The sequence below is a fragment of the Zingiber officinale genome, chromosome 4B (assembly GCF_018446385.1).
Source record: "Zingiber officinale cultivar Zhangliang chromosome 4B, Zo_v1.1, whole genome shotgun sequence".
Lineage (NCBI taxonomy): Eukaryota > Viridiplantae > Streptophyta > Magnoliopsida > Zingiberales > Zingiberaceae > Zingiber > Zingiber officinale.
In genome coordinates, this window is record NC_055993.1 from 84,573,572 (window position 1) to 84,593,001 (window position 19,430).

Sequence of the window (19,430 nt, forward strand, 5' to 3'; positions counted from 1 at the left end):
CTACCCCTACAAACAAAGGTATAGAAATTTTCATTGTGAATAATAAAAATCATATCATTTGCTTTGAGTGTAGGGAGCATGGGCACTACAAGAGTAAGTGTCCCAAATTGGCCAAGAAGAAAGGCCAAGTAGTACCCAAGGGCAAGGAGAAACCCAAGGAGATTGGCCCCACATAACTCAAGAGCAAGGAGCACATTGTGTGCTTCTCATGCAATCAAAATGGGCATTACCGGAGTCAATGCCCTAAAGGGAAGAAGTCAATCAAAGTTAGAGGAGGAAGCACAAATCTAGGGGAGTTTTTAAGAGCAAACCCAAGGTAACCTTTAATGACGCAATTCTTTTTAGAAATGGTAAAGAGCATGTTAGAAATAAGGTACATCATTTAAATGCTAATTGCCATGAGATTAGGAGGAATGATAGAAGTAAGGACAAATATATCCCTCCCTATGCTAGATTTATCACACTTAAGGTTAGGAAGGTAGATAACTATTTAGGCAATAACTCTAAGGATTATAGATACATGCCTAAATATAGAAATGCTCATAGGGGTAAAAAAAAATCCAAACCTATGGATTTAATGATGGAAAACTAAGTCTTGAGGTCAAGACTTGATAACTTAGAGAGGACTCTAGCAAAAATGGAAAATATTCTTAAGGGTCAAAATGAGCAAACTCTAGGGAGAACTAGATAAAAGCCATCCAATGGCTATAGAGGTTTGGGATACAAACCTAAAGTCAAGAAGGATGTGATTTCTTTTCATAAGGTTCCATATAGCTATGAGATCAGCCCTAGGTGTAGAGGTCAAGTCAAGGATATTAGGGAAGGAATCCCTAAAGGTTCTTTTGGCAAGACCAAGGTGACTAAGACTCCAAAAAGGCCTAATAAAGTCATAAAGAATGTTACAAGGGAAGTTATGCCTAGAAGTGACCTAGTAGAAGTGACCAAGGCTTCTAAGAAGCCTAGAAAGGTCCTTAGGAAGGTATCTAGGGAAGTTATCCCTAGTGAGTACCTAGAGCATCCAAGGAGCACCAATAGGTATTGGGTTCCTAGGAATATATTCTCTACACCCTATATGAGTTTAGGGAGTGTCAACTCCAATTGGAAGGGTAGTTAACCCAACCTTGTTAAAGTTGACACTTGAGAGCATTTTCAAGGTTATTGTTAACCTTTGAAAATGAAAAGGATTGTACGGTTACTCTTTGAAAGAGTAATATATGTGCCAAAATTTGAAGAGTTGAACTTAATCTAAATTGGAACACTTAAGAAAAGTATAAGAAAAATCAAGTTAGAATTTTGATACTTTCTTAAGGAATTAAGAGAAAACCCATGCTTTAATCAAATGTGATTAAACCTTGAAAAGCAAAAATGTGTCAAAGTTTGAAAAGTTGAACTAAGTTAAATTGACACACTTGAGAGAAGCAAAAGTAATGCCAAATTTGAAATTCGGCATTTTCTTATGGAATTAAGGGAAAAGTAAACCTTAATCAAAATTGTCACTCTTGGAAAGAGTAGTATGTACCAAATCTTAAGGAATTATGTTTGAATTAAATTGGCACAATTTGAAGAATCATAAGAAATACCAAGTTGGGATTTTGGTATCTTCTTAGTGATTTAAGGGAAATCAAGTCTCAATCTAAATGTTTGATCCTTAAAGAGAGTAATATGTGCCAAACAAATATTTGAGGATTGAATTCTTAATTTCAATTGGCATAAATAGAAAATGGGTAAAAGGAAATGCCAAGTTGGGTTTTGACATTCCTTCAAGAAATAAGCATTCTAGGCTTAATTTTTAAGAGCTTAGCTAAGGGATGAAGGATACTTAGATAGTCTATCTAGGTATATTTTATCTATGCTAAAGTGCCATGATTGATTGCCTATCATATGCCATGACATCATGTGTTGCATTCATTTTTATTATGAAAAATATAAAAATACCATGTCATGCCATACATACATCATGTAGCTATAGCATGCTTTTCTTTTAAAAATTACTTATTTTGATGTATGCCATTAATCATCACGCATTATGTTAATTTTCTTGTAATTAAGGACAAAAGGCATTTATTAAGAATGGTAAATATCCCAACAAGTGGGATTATACCAAATGACATCCTAGGTGGATGATCATAAGTCTCTTAATGCCTAGATAGATATGTATGATCCCTTAGTTTAGGGCAAAACCAAATATACATCTCACAAAGAATCATAAGATGACTTGTATGTGTTTTAGCACACATTAGATACATGTGAGATATTAGGATGGTGAACAAAATTCAAGATGTTGATTTAGTGCATCTTGTTGAGTTTTAAGTTCATGAAAGCACATAGTCATGTGACTTCCAATCATTGGGACAGCGAATGTACAAGTCATGTGCATTGAGCCCAAAAAACATGGTTAGATATTGGTTTTGAAAATTATTTTAAAATGCTTTTGGAAAACCATGGTGAAGACTATCTTTTAATAGTGATCATCATTGAATAGTTAGACACAAACTTAAAGAAAACTGTAAAATACCGGAAAAATGAGGAATAATGATAAGGGAATTTTCCGGAATTTTTGGAATTTTTCGGAGCTCATATGGACGAGTTAACGGGGATAAAAAGTTGGTCCCGAAAAGACCTGTTTAGGCTACCCATTTAAGCAAGGAAAAGATTTAGTTATTTATTTATTTTCTTTTCCTTTCTTTTTCTTATTTATTTTCTTCTCCTTCCGTGCCCTCACCGAGCCTCACACACGCGGCGATCTCTCTTCCTCCTCGCGCTGAGCCGCCGAACCACCTGTGCCCTAACCGCCCTCTCCCAACCGGTGACGCAAACCGCCGCCCTCTTCTCATCTTCTTCCTCACCGATTTTGTGCCCTAGCCGCCAGGAACCCCAGCGCCGGCCGCCGTCGCGAGTGCCCTAGCCGACTCCTTCCCGACGCCTTCCTCTCCTCTGCCCGACGCCGACGAGGCCAGGGAATAGAGAGCCGACGATTGAGTATCTTCTCTTCCCCCTGTGCTCGCACACCGCCGACCGCCCCTATGCCCTAGCTTCACTGCCCGACGCTTACTTCGATCGCCGATGCCCTAGCCGTCTCCATCGTCGATCCTCTGCCCTATTAGTGAGCGGAGGCTTTTGGATTGTGTTCTTCTTCTTCCTCATTGTGGTCACACTTTTGTTGCCACCGTGCTCTGGATCACCGACGCCGAGTGGGGCTCAGAGCACCAAGGCGAGAATCGAGATCTGGCGACGATCTCTGGAGGTGGCTAATCAAGGTAAGGCAGTGATGAGAAGATTAGGGATTTGAGGATCTTGTTTGATCTTGGATCAGTTTTCTTGTGACCTTCCTGTTCTGTTCGGCTTGATTTGTAGATTGTTTTGGGATTAGGATGTTAACAAATATTGTTTGATTTGTGATCTTCTTGCCGGATCTCATCTTGTTTTGTTCAATGAAGGAATCCAACAGAAAACAGCTGTTCTGTGGATTTTCTGGTGTCGACAGCAATCTCATTTCCAACAGCAACATCCGCTTCGTTCCAGCATCTCGTTCGGCTGTGAGTTTAAGGTAAGGCATAGGAATTTGATATATGATGTTGATCATGTATGGGTTGAATTAGGTTTATGTGTTGATTAGGGATTTGCCCTAATTTAGGGTTAGAGAGTTTATTTAGCTATTTATAAGAATGTAGCTAAATAAAAATATATTCAATTGGTCACACAGGGCTTTGACGCGAGACGAGTATCTCGAAGTCGTATTTGGACCAGATTGGATTTTACGATTGGAGGCGGGTACTTTGACTTATGTCTTTTGATATGCATAATAATGTGTTTAACATATAACATGATTATGTTTTCCATTTGTTTCGGTTGGTCACTACATGATCTATTACATGTTTGCTTGTTTACTCGTTATGCACTGCATGTTATTATTTACCTGATCATACCTGCTTTATAGGTAGTGACACAACCATATGATACATTATGTTCAGGACCTAGGATTTATTTGATACCCTATCTGTATGTGTACCTTCCATCTGATACATTGACTTGTGGTACACCTTTTATTTATGTATGGATCTTGCTATGTTATTCATGATATTGCCATGTTTAGTGTCATGCATCATATTGCATGATTGCATGCTGTGCGATTGTCTGCTCTATTATTGTTGAGCACATCGCCAGTTACATGTATCTGTACACACCACCACTCATGGGTTAGTGGTATATCAGACAGGTGTGTAACAGTTCTGCTGTTTGGCTCCGTTGGTCTGGTGACTCAGCGTGGTAGCCGACAGACAGTTCTGCTCTGTTTGGCTTTGTTTGGCTCCGTTGGTCCGCTCATGGGTAGTGTGACTCAGCGTGGTAGCCGGCAGAGAGTCCTCCCCGTCATCATGTACCGGGAGATGAGAGCATTGCGCTCCCCCATTTATTATTTCGGGGTAGGAGTATGTGTATACTCCGACAGCATCCCGCCCACTCGGTTACTCATCAGGGGCAGTGATGTCAGAGTGCACGGTTGTCACAGCTCTACCCACTCGGCCTCACCATTGTGTGTGAAATGGTTGACTGACGTCAGGGGTGACCATGTCATTGGCATCATATGCATGATGCATTTATTATTTATGTTTGCTGCATTTACTTGCTGCATTTATATGGATGCATATGATTGACATGCATACAGGATTATGACACCCTCAGTTTGACGACCCTGTTACCTTTATAACTTGGTCTTGGTTAGTACAGTTTTCTCCTGATTTTGTTTCAGTTGCATTTATTCTTCTCGTATTCAGGAGACTGTACGCATGATTAGTGTTGTCTGTTATTTACTTTATTATGCATATCAGTTGTTACCCGCTGAGCGTTGGACTCACCCCCGCCTCCGTTGTTATTTTCAGGTTGATGCTGTTAGGAGGCCGTTCTAGTCGCAAGTCCCCATTGCACGTAGTGCTAGTCCTCTGCTGATCACAAGTCGTTATTTTAGTTTTCTCTATCAGACTATGTTTTGGTCTGGTAATGTTTTACTTATGGATCTTGTATGGATTCTTATCGTTGATGGATTTTGGTATGATTTAGATATGTTTTACTCCATGCCTGCCTGGACGGCAGAAGAGGTGAGTTTGTCGGATTTATGTTTTATGAGTGTAGTGGAGTAGGAAAAATCGGATTTGAGCTTTACGAGTGTAGTTGAGTAGGGTTGTTTTCGAGTCATCGTATTACTGTTCTATTTGTTTACTATTAACTGTGTGGTTGTGTCAGCTAGAGGCTGAAATTGATATTAACTGTGTGGTGATTGTTTTATTATTGTTATTATTCCAGCCGCATGTGGCTGAGGTATATAGTGATTGTAGAAAGTTTCAGATTGTCCGTCGTACAGGGGAGGTGCTGCCGAAATTTCTTCGGACAGGGACTCCTCCGGGGCGCGACAATTTATTTGGTATCACAGCGCAGTTTTACGATCCTTTGTTTTCGTATTTTGGATATTTGGGATAACCTGATACTAATTTATTTGGTATCAGAGCGCCAAGTTTGGCGATACTTGTTATTTTTCGTGTTACGAATTTTTGAGATTTAACTGATACCAATTTATTGGTATCAGAGCGGGTTATGTTACCTGCTTTTGGTGTTCTGGATATTTGGTTAGCCCAAGTTTCCGAGTCAAACTGGGTAGTTATTTTGGATTGCACGCATTTTCCATTATGTATATGTTATGGATTTCAGTTTCCGATTTATATGGATTTTCGGTGATTTTCATGTTCGGAATTTTGAGGTCAGAAGTTGGGGACTGGACATCAATGGAACATCTCCAGACGACATATAGGTATGATGTTTAATTTTATAGTTTATGACATGTATTAACATTCTTTATTTAATACTTGTCTGGTTGTTGTAACATATATTACATGTGATATGTTAGCCATTGAGCATGGTTGACCTTAATAGAGATCAAGGATTATAGTCTTTAATGATTTTTCATATCATACCATCAGTAGTTTTAGCTTCTGTTACTATTAGTAGGAGATGGAGGCACATACCAGCCTCTGCTATTGTTAGCTGGGTAATGGATGATACCTACATATTCCTGTTGACTTAGCCAGTAGAGTTTTTATACTCATATCTTTTGGATATTAGGGTACCCGATACGATGAAAATTGGTCATTGGGGAGTTATCATGTTTGATCATTGTTGAGAATGGTTTGAAGTTAAGGGATATTATGAGATCAGATATTGTGATATGTTGATTTCTAATGATTTATGAGAGTAAATGTTATGTGGTTGTCTGATGATCTATTACTAGATATTTGTGTTGATGATCTATTAGTGGATAACTATTTTGATGATCTATTATTTGGGTTGTCGTTGATGGTGACATAGTGAGTGTCATGTATGATATTCGCAGGTTTAATGATTATAGTTGGTGATCAGATTATAAATCGGGTGCTAGAGAGTTTACGGTTGAGTGTGCTTATGAGATTTTAATAAATCTGGTTAGCTGTGGTTAGTTAACAGGATGATAAAATTGATATTTGCTTCCTCTGATATTAGACTATGTGGATAAATAATGATTTGATGTTTTGAATGCTAACTTGCTCTCAGGGGGAGTAGAGACTTATTCACCTGATATTATGTGGGCTGATATTTTTGAGGATAAAAATGAGAGTGTCTTGATGTCCTTGAATTCTGACTTTTTCTTTTGGGTCGTACACATTTATACATATGATTATTGTGGGTTTCTAGTAGATTATACCCGAGTGGTTAGGCATACATGTCTGATTGGTTATTGGAGGTATTTTGTCAATTAAAACTATGTTGTGAAATGTGCACATGTGTTTGAGTGTCATATTGGATGTATCTTATCGATTTAATCTGAGTTGTGATATGTGCAGATGTGTTCGGTGTAATATTTGAGGTATCTTGTTTATTATATGATTGTTCTGAGAGTATACTCGTGTCGGTTATGATTTGTTAGAAGTATTACGTTGATTATACTCTTGGCATAGGTGTATATATGTCATGTGAGTGTTGTTGAGGTGTATTGTTGATTATACCTATGTGATATATGCACATGGGTTCGGTATGCATTGTTGGAGGTATCACGATGAATTATACCTATGTTGTGAGTATGTGTGGTGTGTACAAATTGGAGGATTATGTCGATCATACATATGTTGTGTGAGCAAGTGTGCCAGGTGTATTGTTGGTAGCAGCATGATGATTCTACGTATATTGAATGCAGGATGAGGAGTGTCTGCATTATGTCACTTGTTGGATTACCCTGTCAACTCATATTCTTATCAGCGGGCGACTCACTACGATGTTGATAGATTTGACGATGAGTTTAATTGATTGCTGGATTATTATACCTTTGGCTGCTCACAGTGATATGTGGTTGAGTGGTCTCGTGCAACCTCTAGTTGGATAGTTAGGTGACTTGGACATTTATGGATCGTTTGTGGTGGAGCGGATCTCCCACATATTATTGTTGGTTTGTGATAGAGCGTTGCTCTTATATATCTTGGATTGTTGTGGTGGAGCGTTGCTCTCACATAGTTCGGATTGCTTGTAGCGGAGCATTGCTCCCATATCTATTGCAGATAGTATTTTCTGTGATGGAGCATTGCTCTCACACTGGAGAATCTATGCTTAGATGATTTATATCGTTGGTGATCAGATTCCTGACTTGTTATTGGGGATCTTATGTTTAGGAATGCCTGTGATACAGATATTATGTGTCTTGGTGTTACCATTAGGGCTTGCGGAGCCTTAGATGTTTTCATGGACGTGATGATTTGGGTATTCCTAGGATATTGGATCAGAATTCGTTATCGTTATTGATGATGTGGTGTTTTATTCCTGATCTGAGGTGTATCACGTACACCATTTTCGCATAGTTCTAGAGATGTTTCAATGGAAACGTCTATATGTGAAGATCAGTAGTGTGTATTTTGGTTGTCTTTTGTGAGATGTTTAAGACACACGGTCACCAGTAGGAGTATACCGTGGTTCCACAGGAGATAGAGGTTGTTACCGTTGGGAGTAGATGGAGTCTATAGAAAAGGCTCGCAACTTCCTTGGTTTGGCTCGATATTTCCGGAGATACGTTGAGGGTTTCTCCAGGATTACTATGCCACTTTCACACTTGACCAGGAAAGGCATGAAGTTCACTTGGACTGAGGATTATGAGATCAACTTCCAGGAGCTGAAGCGGAGACTGGTGTCCGCTCCGATTTTGGTTTTACCTTTTGTAAAGGATGGATTCGTGCTCTACAACGACGCATCTATTCAGGGTTTGAGCGCTGTTCTGATGCAGCACGATATGGTAGTCTCCTATGCTTCTCGTCGGTTGAAGGAGCATGAGAAGAACTACCCTGTACATGATTTGGAGCAAGTCGCCATTATTTTTGCCATGAAGATTTGACGACATTATTTATATGGCGTTACATTTGAGATTCTCACTGACCATAAGAGTCTCAAATATCTGTTTACTTAGAAGGAACTTAATCTCCGACAGAGGAGATGGATGGAGTTTCTGAAGGATTATGATTGTACCATTAGCTATCACCCGAGGAGAGCTAATGTGGTTGCCGATGCGCTTAGCAGGAAGTCCGGAGGGACTTTAGCTTGCCACCGAGTTGTGGTTACAGACTTGGTTCAGGGTTTCTCCGAGTTAGACCTTGAAGAGCAGGGACATACAGAGCAGAGTATTCTTGTTATCATGGTTGCTCAGTCGTCGATCAGGACGAGGATCCGAGAGGCCCACGCTGGTGATCAACATTTACAGTTCATTAGCAGTCAGATAGCTTCTGGTCAGCAGACCGAGTTTACACGAGACGAGGAGGGTATTATATACTTCCGAGGTAAATTGTGCGTACCTCAGTCTCATCCGGTCTTACAGGAGCTACTTCCGGAGGTTCATCTCTCTCGATTTACGATCCATCCAGGCGGGACCCGCATGTATCGAGATTTGAGGCGTTCCTACTGGTGGAACGGTATGAAGAAAGACATCGCGGAATTTGTAGCTAGATGTCTTGTCTGTCAGCAGGTGAAGGCTGAGCATCAGAGACCTGCCAGGTTACTTCAGCGGATTCCTATTCCCGAGTGGAAGTGGGAACATATCACTATGGACTTTATGGTGGGATTGCCGAGGACACGATGAGGTCATGACGCGATTTGGGTAATCGTTGATCGATTAACCAAATCCGCACACACTTCTTAGCGATCCGGAGGACTGAATCCCTGGATCGATTGGCCGATCTATATTGCCAGGAGATCATCAGATTACATGGTGTTCCTTTGACTATCATTTCGGATAGAGACCCCCGGTTCACGTCTAGTTTCTGGCAGAGTCTGCAGCAGGCCTTGGGCATGCAGCTTCGTACTATCAGACGGAGGATGTCAGAGACGCAGGACCGTCAGAAGAGTTATGCTGATCGGAGACGCAGACCACTAGAGTTCTTTGTTGGCGACCATGTATTTGTGCGAGTTTCACCCACAAATGGGGTGAAGAGATTTGGCCTCAGAGGTAAGCTAGCTCCGCGGTACATTGGCCCTTTCGAGATCTTGGAGAGGATCAGAGTGGTAGCTTACTGGTTAGCACTACCACCATCCCTGGCAGGCGTCCATTCCACGTATCTATGCTGAGGAGATACGTACCGACGCATGTACTGACAGATGTCTCAGTTCCAGTTCAGCCTGACGTCACCTATGGGGAGATTTCGGTACAGATTTTGGACCGGAAAGAGCGTCAATTGCGGAACAAGACTATCCGGCTGGTTAAAGTCGGATGGCAGCATCATTCGGACGAGAAGGCTACTTGGGAGCTCGAGGATACAATCCGAGCTCGACATCCCCATCTTTTCACTTGAGGTATGTGATTTAATTTACCGTTCAGCATTTATACTTTATAGCTATTGTTAGTACGTGCTGATGGTAGATAACGAAATTTGGGGACCAAATTTTTATTAGTGGGGGAGAATGTAAAATACCGGAACAATGGAGAATAATGATGAGGGAATTTTCTGGAATTTTTGGAAATTTTTCGGGAATTTTTCGGAGCTCGTATGGACGAGTTAACGGGGATAAAAAGTTAGTCCCGAAAAGACCTGTTTAGGCTACCCATTTAAGCAAGGAAAAGATTTAGTTATTTATTTATTTTCTTTTCCTTTCTTTTTCTTATTTATTTTCTTCTCCTCCCGTGCCCTCACCGAGCCTCACACCGCGACGATCTCTCTTCCTCCTCGCGCCGAGCCGCCGAACCACCTGTGCCCTAACCGCCCTCTCCCAACCGGTGACGCAAACCGCCGCCCTCTTCTCATCTTCTTCCTCACCGATTTTGTGTCCTAGCTGCCAGGAACCCCAGCGCCGGCCGCCGTCGCGAGTGCCTTAGCCGACTCCTTCCCGACGCCTTCCTCTCCTCTGCCCGACGCCGACGACGCCAGGGAATAGAGAGCCGACGATTGAGTATCTTCTCTTCCCCCTGTGCTCGCACACCGCCGACCGCCCCTATGCCTTAGCTTCACTGCCCGACGCTTACTTCGATCGCCGATGCCCTAGCCGTCTCCACCGCCGATCCTCTGCCCTATTGGTGAGCGGAGGCTTTTAGATTTGGTTCTTCTTCTTCTTCATTGTGGTCACACTTTTGTTGCCACCGTGCTCTGGATCACCGACGCCGAGTGGGGCTCAGAGCACCAAGGCAAGAATCGAGATCTGGCGATGATCTCTGGAGGTGGCTAATCAAGGTAAGGCAGTGATGAGAAGATTAGGGATTTGAGGATCTTGTTTGATCTTGGATCAGTTTTCTTGTGACCTTCCTGTTCTGTTCGGCTTGATTTGTAGATTGTTTTGGGATTAGGATGTTAACAAATATTGTTTGATTTGTGATCTTCTTGCCGGATCTCATCTTGTTTAGTTCAATGAAGGAATCCAACAGAAAACAGCTGTTCTGTGGATTTTCTGGTGTCGGCAGCAATCTCATTTCCAACAGCAACATCCGAATCGTTCCAGCATCTCGTTCGGCTATGAGTTTAAGGTAAGGCATAGGAATTTAATATATGCTGTTGATCATGTATGGGTTGAATTAGGTTTATGTGTTGATTAGGGATTTGCCCTAATTTAGGGTTAGAGAGTTTATTTAGCTATTTATAAGAATGTAGCTAAATAAAAATATATTCAATTGGTCACACAGGGCTTTGACGCGAGACGAGTATCTCGAAGTCGTATTTGGACCAGATTGGACTTTACGATTGGAGGCGGGTACTTTGACTTATGTCTTTTGATATGCATAATAATGTGTTTAACATATAGCATGATTATGTTTTCCATTTGTTTTGGTTGGTCATTACATGATCTATTACATGTTTGCTTGTTTACTCGTTATGCACTGCATGTTATTATTTACCTGATCATACTTGTTTTATAGGTAGTGACACAACCATATGATACATTATGTTCAGGACCTATGGTTTATTTGATACCCTATTTGTATGTGTACCTTCCATCTGATACATTGACTTGTGGTACACCTTTTATTTATGTATGAATCTTGCTATGCTATTCATGATATTACCATGTTTAGTGTCATGCATCATATTGCATGATTGCATGCTGTGCGATTGTCTGCTCTATTATTGTTGAGCACATCGCCAGTTACATGTATCTGTACACACCACCACTCATGGGTTAGTGGTATATCAGACAGGTGTGTGGCAGTTCTGCTGTTTGGCTTCGTTGGTCTGGTGACTCAGCGTGGTAGCCGCTCTGTTTGGCTCCGTTGGTTTAGTGTAGCAGTTGGTAGCCGGCAGGCTACTCTTTGGCCCCGCTGGTCCGCTCATGGGTAGTGTGACTTAGCGTGGTAGCCGGCAGAGTCCTCCCCATCGGAGATGAGAGCATCGCACTCCCCCATTTATTATTTGCGGTAGGAGTATGTGTATACTCCGACAAGATCCCGCCCACTCTACTCATCGTGGCGTGATGTCGAGTGCACTTGTCACAGCTCTACCCACTCGGACTCACCATTGTGTGTGAGATGGCTGACTGACGTCAGGGGTGACCATGTCATTGGCATCATATGCATGATGCATTTATTGTTTGTGTTTGTTGCATTTACTTGCTGCATTTATATGGATGCATATGATTGACATGCATATAGGATTATGACACCCTCGGTTTGACGACCCTGTTACCTTTATACCTTGGTCCTGGTTAGTACAGTTTTCTCCTGATTTTGTTTCAGTTGCATTTATTCTTCTCGTATTCAGGAGACTGTACGCATGATTAGTGTTGTCTGTTATTTACTTTATTATTCATATCAGTTGTTACCTGCTGAGCGTTGGACTCACCCCGCCTCCGTTGTTATTTTCAGGTTGATGCTGTCAGGAGGTCGTTCCAGTCACTAGTCCCCGTTGCACGTAGTGCTAGTCCTCTACTGATCACGAGTCGTTATTTTAGTTTTCTCTATCAGACTATGTTTTGGTTTGGTAATGTTTTACTTATGGATCTTGTATGGATTCTTATCGTTGATGGATTTTGGTATGATTTGGATATGTTTTACTCCATGCCTGCCTGGACGGCAGAAGAGGTGAGTTTGTCGGATTTATGTTTTATGAGTGTAGTGGAGTAGGAAAAATCAGATTTGAGCTTTACGAGTGTAGTTGAGTAGGGTTGTTTTCGAGTCATCGTATTACTGTTCTATTTGTTTACTATTAACTGTGTGGTTGTGTCAGCCAGAGGCTGAAATTGATATTAACTGCGTGATGATTGGTTTATTATTGTTATTATTCCAGCCGCATGTGGCTGAGGTATATAGTGATTGTAGAAAGTTTCAGATTGTCCGTCGTACAGGGGAGGTGCTGCCGAAATTTCTTCGGACAGGGACTCCTCCGGGGCGTGGCAAAAACACTAAAATTTTTACATGTTTTTAAATTTGTGTCAATCTTTGAAAATAAGAAGTATTTTCATAGAAAATTATTTTTCCTTGATAAAGTATACCCTAAATAATGTCTACATGAATTTTCATGATTTTTAGAATTTTGTAGAATTTTTGGGGAGTTTCTGAATATCACTAAAATTGAATTTCAGGAAATCAGGAATCCAATCGATCAACTGATCGATTGGGATGAGTTCGATCGATTAGCCGATCGATTTAGAAGCCAATTCCCACAAACAGAAGGGTAGTGAATCGATTAGCCGATCGATTGACTCAGGCTGGATCGATCAGTCGATCGATTCAGAGGGAATTTCTGCGAGCAGTAGCTTGCGGAATCGATCAATGGATCGATTGAAGTGATTTCAATCGATTGAGACCCAACTTGAATCGATTGGGAAGTCTGATTTTTGCTTGAAAAGCCTGATTTCAGCACTTCAAGTCACTTCGAGTTCCGTTAACCACTCCAAACCCCTTGGAATACATTTGTATATGTTTAGGGGGAGTTTTTCATGATGAAAACAAGTATGGATTGGTTAAGATAAACCAAAGTGAAGTTTAGGATAAGGTTTAGTTTCAATTTTGAATTTTGAAACCTTAAAACTTCAAGTTTTGGTTTTTAAGGCTCATTAACCATTCCTAACCCTTTGGCATACACTTGTATCCATTTAGGGGGAGTTTTCATGTTGAAAACAAGTATGGATTGATTAAGGTAGATTTAGGTGAAGTTTAGGTTGGAGTTTAGTTTCATTATTGAATTTTGAACCTCAAAACTTCAAGTTTTGATTTTCCTAACTGTTTAGGAATTCCAAGTTATTGTTGGTGCAATGATAGAAGTTTGACCATGTTTTTAGGGGGAGTTACTCTTTGAAAACATAAAAAAAAATTTAAAGACCTTGGAAGGGGGTTAAACCTTCGTGATGAATTAATACTCAGGGTCGAGTATTGGGGAGAAATGGAAGATTAGTTATCTTCATTGCTAGGATGATAAATGCTCTCGGATGAGTATTGTGGAGTATATTACTGCTTAAGGGGGAGCATTGGATTAATGAAGGGGATCAGACATTCATTGGTAAAGTGGAAAATGCTCTCGGATGAGCATGGAGAAGAAGATTACTGCTTAAGGGGGAGCATTGAATACAATGAATGGGAGTTTCATTGAGAAGTTGAGGCATACTCTAGGATGAGCATTATGAAGTGAAATAGAGCTCAAGGGGGAGCTTTGGCGGCAATGAAGAATATGAGATCTTCATTGTGGGTTGTTAACAACATATGAGGTTATAAACAACGAAGCGTTAACTCTTATGGAGAAGAGTTTGTTTTTCAGTTTTTGATGTATGACAAAGGGGGAGAATGAAAGGTTAAGTTAAGCCTTCATCCCAAGTAAAGGGGAGTTTGCCCTCTAGGAAAGGGAGAGAATGAAGGAAACCTTCATCCCAAGTAGGGGGAGTTTGCCCTCTAGGAAAGGGAGAGAATGAAGGAAACCTTCATTCATGCCTTGTCATGAAAAGGGTTAAGGCTATGGGATTTAGCCTTATGATAAAGAAGAGGTTAAGGCTATGAGATTTAGCCTTGTGATAAAGAAGAGGTTAAGGGTATGAGATTTAGCCTTGGTATGAAGAAGAATTAAGGCTATGAGATTTAGCCTTGTGTAAAGAAGAAGTTAAGGCTATGGAATTTAGCCTTGGTATAAAGAAGAGGTCAAGGCTATGAGATTTAGACTAACTTAGAGGTATTAACTTAGAGGTATTGTCAAACATCAAAAAGGGGGAGATTGTTGGGGTAATTTCCATTGGTCAAGTTTGACCAGTTTGACTAAACTTGAGTTGAGTCAAGCTTGAGTCAGGATTTGAGTTTTGATGTTTGACAATATAAGGAGATTGCTGGAGCAATCGTCCGGTTATGGAGATGGTCAAAGGGTTGACCAGGTTGATGAGAATACAAGTCAAGTAGGTCAAGGTTGACAGGAGACTTGACTGGGAAAGTCCTAACTGGAGGTTAGGCGTATGGAAGTCCTAACTAGAGGTTAGGCGTATGGAAGTCCTAACTAGAGGTTAGGCGTATGGAAGTCCTAACTGGAGGTTAGGCGTATGGAAGTCCTAACTAGAGTTTAGGAAGTGGTGGAAGTCCTAACTGGAGGTTAGGCAAATTGGAAAGTCCTAGTGAGGAGCCAGGCAATGGGAAAGTCCTAGTGAGGAGCTAGGCAGGAGAAAGTCCTGGTGAGGAGCCAGGCAACTGAAAGTCCAAGTGTGATCTTGGCTAAGGAGAAAGTCCTGGTGAGGAGCCAGGCAAGTGGAAAGTCCAAGTGTGATCTTGGCAAAGGTTGTAAGTCCAAGCATGTGGTTTTGGCAAGGTAAGTCCTAGTGTGATTTGGTAAGGAGAACTCGATAACTAGGATGAGGCCGAAGGAAGTTCCTGAAAGCAAGGCGTGAAGGATGGGAGATATCTGAGGGACACAAGGATGATGGAGGAGTCTAGAAGGCTAGTTCAAGGTTGGTCGGGTGTAGCCAAATGCTAGGTATGGAGACCCAACAAGTCACGGTTAACCAAGAGTTGAGTTGGAGATTTTGGACTTGAGTTTGAGTCAAGTCTAGGCTGGTCAATCGATCGGGCGATCGATTGAACCAGAGTCCAATCGATCAGTGGATCGATTAGAGTGTGCTGCGATTGTGGAAAGTCCCAATCGATCGGTCGATTGATTGAGATGTGAAATCGCGAGCACAGATGCTTTCCCAATCGATCGGGCGATCGATTGGGAGATGCCAATCGATCGGTCGATCGATTGGGCAGGGGAGTTCTCGCGCGATCGCGAGAACGCAGAAAGCTTCTGAATCGATCCACCGATAGATTCAGATGTTCCTAATCAATCGATCGATCGATTGGGATTCGACCGTTGGGCAGGATGTAGGTGATGGACGGCTGCGATGAAGCGGTGCTGACGTGGCAATCGATTGGGGATCGATTGGATCGATTGGGAGCACTGTTTAAAGCCTTGGTGGAGCGTTTTCTCCGCAGATCTGTTGCGATCTTTTCCTGCAAGCTCACAGTGATTTTTTGGCAATCTTCTCCGCCAGTTCTTGAAGGCTCTTGGAGTGCATCCCCAAGGTTCAAGAGGCAATAACAATCAACAAGTAAGTAAGAAGAAGGGTGTATTTCAGTTGTATTTTTGTATCTTCTTCTTGTGTGAGTGTTGTAGTGTTGTGTGTGTTTGTACGAAGCTTCTCCGCCTTCGGCTACGATCGAGAAGGAGTTGTTTACTAGTGGAGAGTGCTCGAGTGTGTGGATCCTTGGATTAGTCACCTCTTCTTGAGGTGGATACCAAGTAAATCCGAGTGTTAACATTGTGGTTGTTTTTGTCTTTGTATTCGGCTGCACATCATCAAGATGAAGCAAGCACAAGTGCGCGACGAACCGCTATTCACCCCCCCTCTAGCAGACACAAAGGTCCCAACAACATCACGGAGGACTGCCCAAAGATGAAAAAGAACGACAACAAGAAAATACCAAGTATAACAAAGCATAAGACCCTGAAGGCGACTTGGGACGAGTCATCATGACAATCTAATTTGAAGGAGTATGCTGGACTTGCACTGATGGCAAGTCACTAGGAGAAGAGCATGGACGAAGGGGGAGACTTCTCAGAGGAAAGTTGCAACGAGGAAGAAGAAATAAACTTTAGTGTAGATCTGGTAAGTGAGATATTTTTACTACCTTCTGACTAATTATATTTAGGTATTAAATCAATAACTAGATCATTATATAAATTTAAGTCTAAAAATACTAATTTGAAAAATAAAATTTTTGAATTGAAAATAATTTTAGTAAATATAGATTTTTTAGAAATGTATGATAAATTAAAGGATGAAAATAAAAAATTGAAGGACCAAATTAAAAAATCAAGAAATTCTGCATATGTTAATCAAAATACATGGAGAAATTATAGAAGCTTAAATTAATATCTTAAATATCATAATGGACAAATTAGAAAAATATCATAAAAATATATTCTAAAGAAATTTTTTATCAATCTGTAGGTAAAAATATATTATGGATCCCAAAATCTTGTTTACTATAAATAAATGATTATACATGTTTTATGTTTAGGAATATTAATTTTACTTGCAAAATTAAGTTTGTATGCTTACTGTTAACATTTATTGCTAAAATTTTTTCTCTATTGCATGAATGAAAAATCTCTTAGTATAAAATTTTTTAGATTTTTTTTTGATTAAATTTTTTATAAAATTTTAATTAAAAATCATAATTTAAAATTAAAAATTCTTTGGATAAGTATTTTGAAAAACCTGATTTTTAAGAAAATTACGATCATATTTTAAATAAAGAGAAAAATCAATCTAATTTTTAGTTTAATAAAACTATTTTTAAAATATATTTTTTAAAAAATCATGTCTATTTAAAATATTTTTCGTACAACATTTCTATTCGAAATTCTTATCCAAATTTTTTATAGTGGTAGAATCATTGAATTTCTATTTGAAAATATTTCTTTGTAAAATTTTGACAAATAATAAATTTTTTATGGATTATCTACCGAAAACCTTATTTTTAAAACTAAAAAGTCTTTAAAAGTTATTTTTGAAAAATTAATTTTTTTAGTTGTGCATTCTGTTCTCAATAATTAGAAAATTTTGAGAGATTTATTTGAATAAAAATAAATTTTTAGAATTTATCTTGCAAAAACTATTTTTTTTGTATAAAATTTTTTATTTATGCTAAAATACTTAAAAAAATTTTATGAAATTTTTTTTTACATATTCATATACTTTTGTTGAACTTTAAGAAAATTTTTAAATTTTTTTTGAAATGTTAAACTTATTTTTAAATTAAATTTGCAAGTGTGATTATTAAATCTTAGAATTTATATTTTTATAAAAATATTTTGTAAAAAAATTTTACTTTGAATTCTGTTTCCTTAACCCTTAGAACTAGTTTCAAACATTTTTTCTAACTTTGTTTTTTCCCCTGACTTTATTTTGTTGTGATCAAAGGAGGAGAATGAAAGATAAGAGCTTAAGTCTAAGGGAGGTTATGTTTATAATTTTATAGTTTACAAAATTCTTGTTTTAATTTACATTTTATTAATTCTATGTTTTTACCCTAACTCTAACTTGGGTTGATACACATTAAAACGGAGGAGATTGCAGGTACTCGAGGTTGTTTTGATGTAGTTAACTAAGTTAAGTTAGGTCCTGTGTGTGTTTGATGCCTTATGTTTAAGTGTGCAGGAATTTAGGAGCACAAAAAGTCGAGCGAAAGATGCAGCTAGTGTGAAGGATTACACAGGAGAAAGTCGACATACTCGGTGTGTCCGAGAGACGAGGTGCTGCAGAGGAGTACGCTGGCGAAGGAGAAGGAAGCGTGTGACGTTTTTGAGGGATGAGAAGCCAGAGCAGAAGGTTGCTAGAGGAAGATAGAAAATGAGTTCGGATGAGCCCTATTCCGGATGGCCGAAATCATCGAAGCGAACGGAGGAAAAATCGAATAGTCAACACCATGTTGACTGCCCGGGCACCTGGACTAAGTCCAAGAGCCCGGACGGTCCGAGCACCAGGACCCTCTAGGGCAGCCAGGGTGACTCCCCTCTCAGCTGTTGAGCGGTAATGTGTCAGTCGTGTCAAGGTGCCCAGACCAGATAGGGTTTATCCAGATCGAGCCATTGCGAACCGTTGCAACGTGATAAAGTTTTATCCATGCCCAGACGCCCAGAGCCCTTCTAGGCTCCCGGAGATACCACGTTAGTAAATGGTTAGATTTGACCAACAAACTATAAATAGAGTCCTGGTCTTAGTAGTTCAGATCAATCACTTGTACATGAATTCATTTTTTATTCTGCTACTTTAACTATGAGCTGTCAACATTGTAAGAGGCTACTCCAGCCAAAAGAGAATTCTAATAAGTTTTTCATAGTCTTGGATTAATAATCTTCTGATTGCAAACCAAGTAATCTTCTGAAGATGCCCAGAGCCCTTCTAGGCTCTCGGAGATACCACGTTAGTAAACGGTTAGATTCAACCAGCAGACTATAAATAGAGTCCTGGTCTTAGTAGTTCAGATCAATCACTTGTACATGAATTCATTTTTTGTTCTGCTACTTTAATTGTGAGCTGTCAACATTGTAAGAGCCTACTCCACCCGAAAGAGAATTCTAATAAGTTTTTCATAGTCTTGGATTAATAATCTTTTGATTGCAAACCAAGTAAATTTTTGTGTCTCTTTCTTTTATTAATTAGTTCATTATTTATTTTTATACAAGTATTTGTCAAAACTATTTCAAAAGGACGAAAAAGGTTTGTTCGCTTTTTCAAGTCACCCCCTCTTGCTGGCCGACCGAGTACAAATACCATCCGCATCACAAGCCTCTCCTTCAAGTCTAGTCGAAGGAGGCGTGAGGCTGACTAATTGGAAAATAGTGTTTTCAACGACTTTTCACCCCGATCTCATAATCGGCTAGTCATAGGGTCGGGCGAGGGAAGGGTCAAACTCCTTACTCCATGCAAGCCTCTCTATA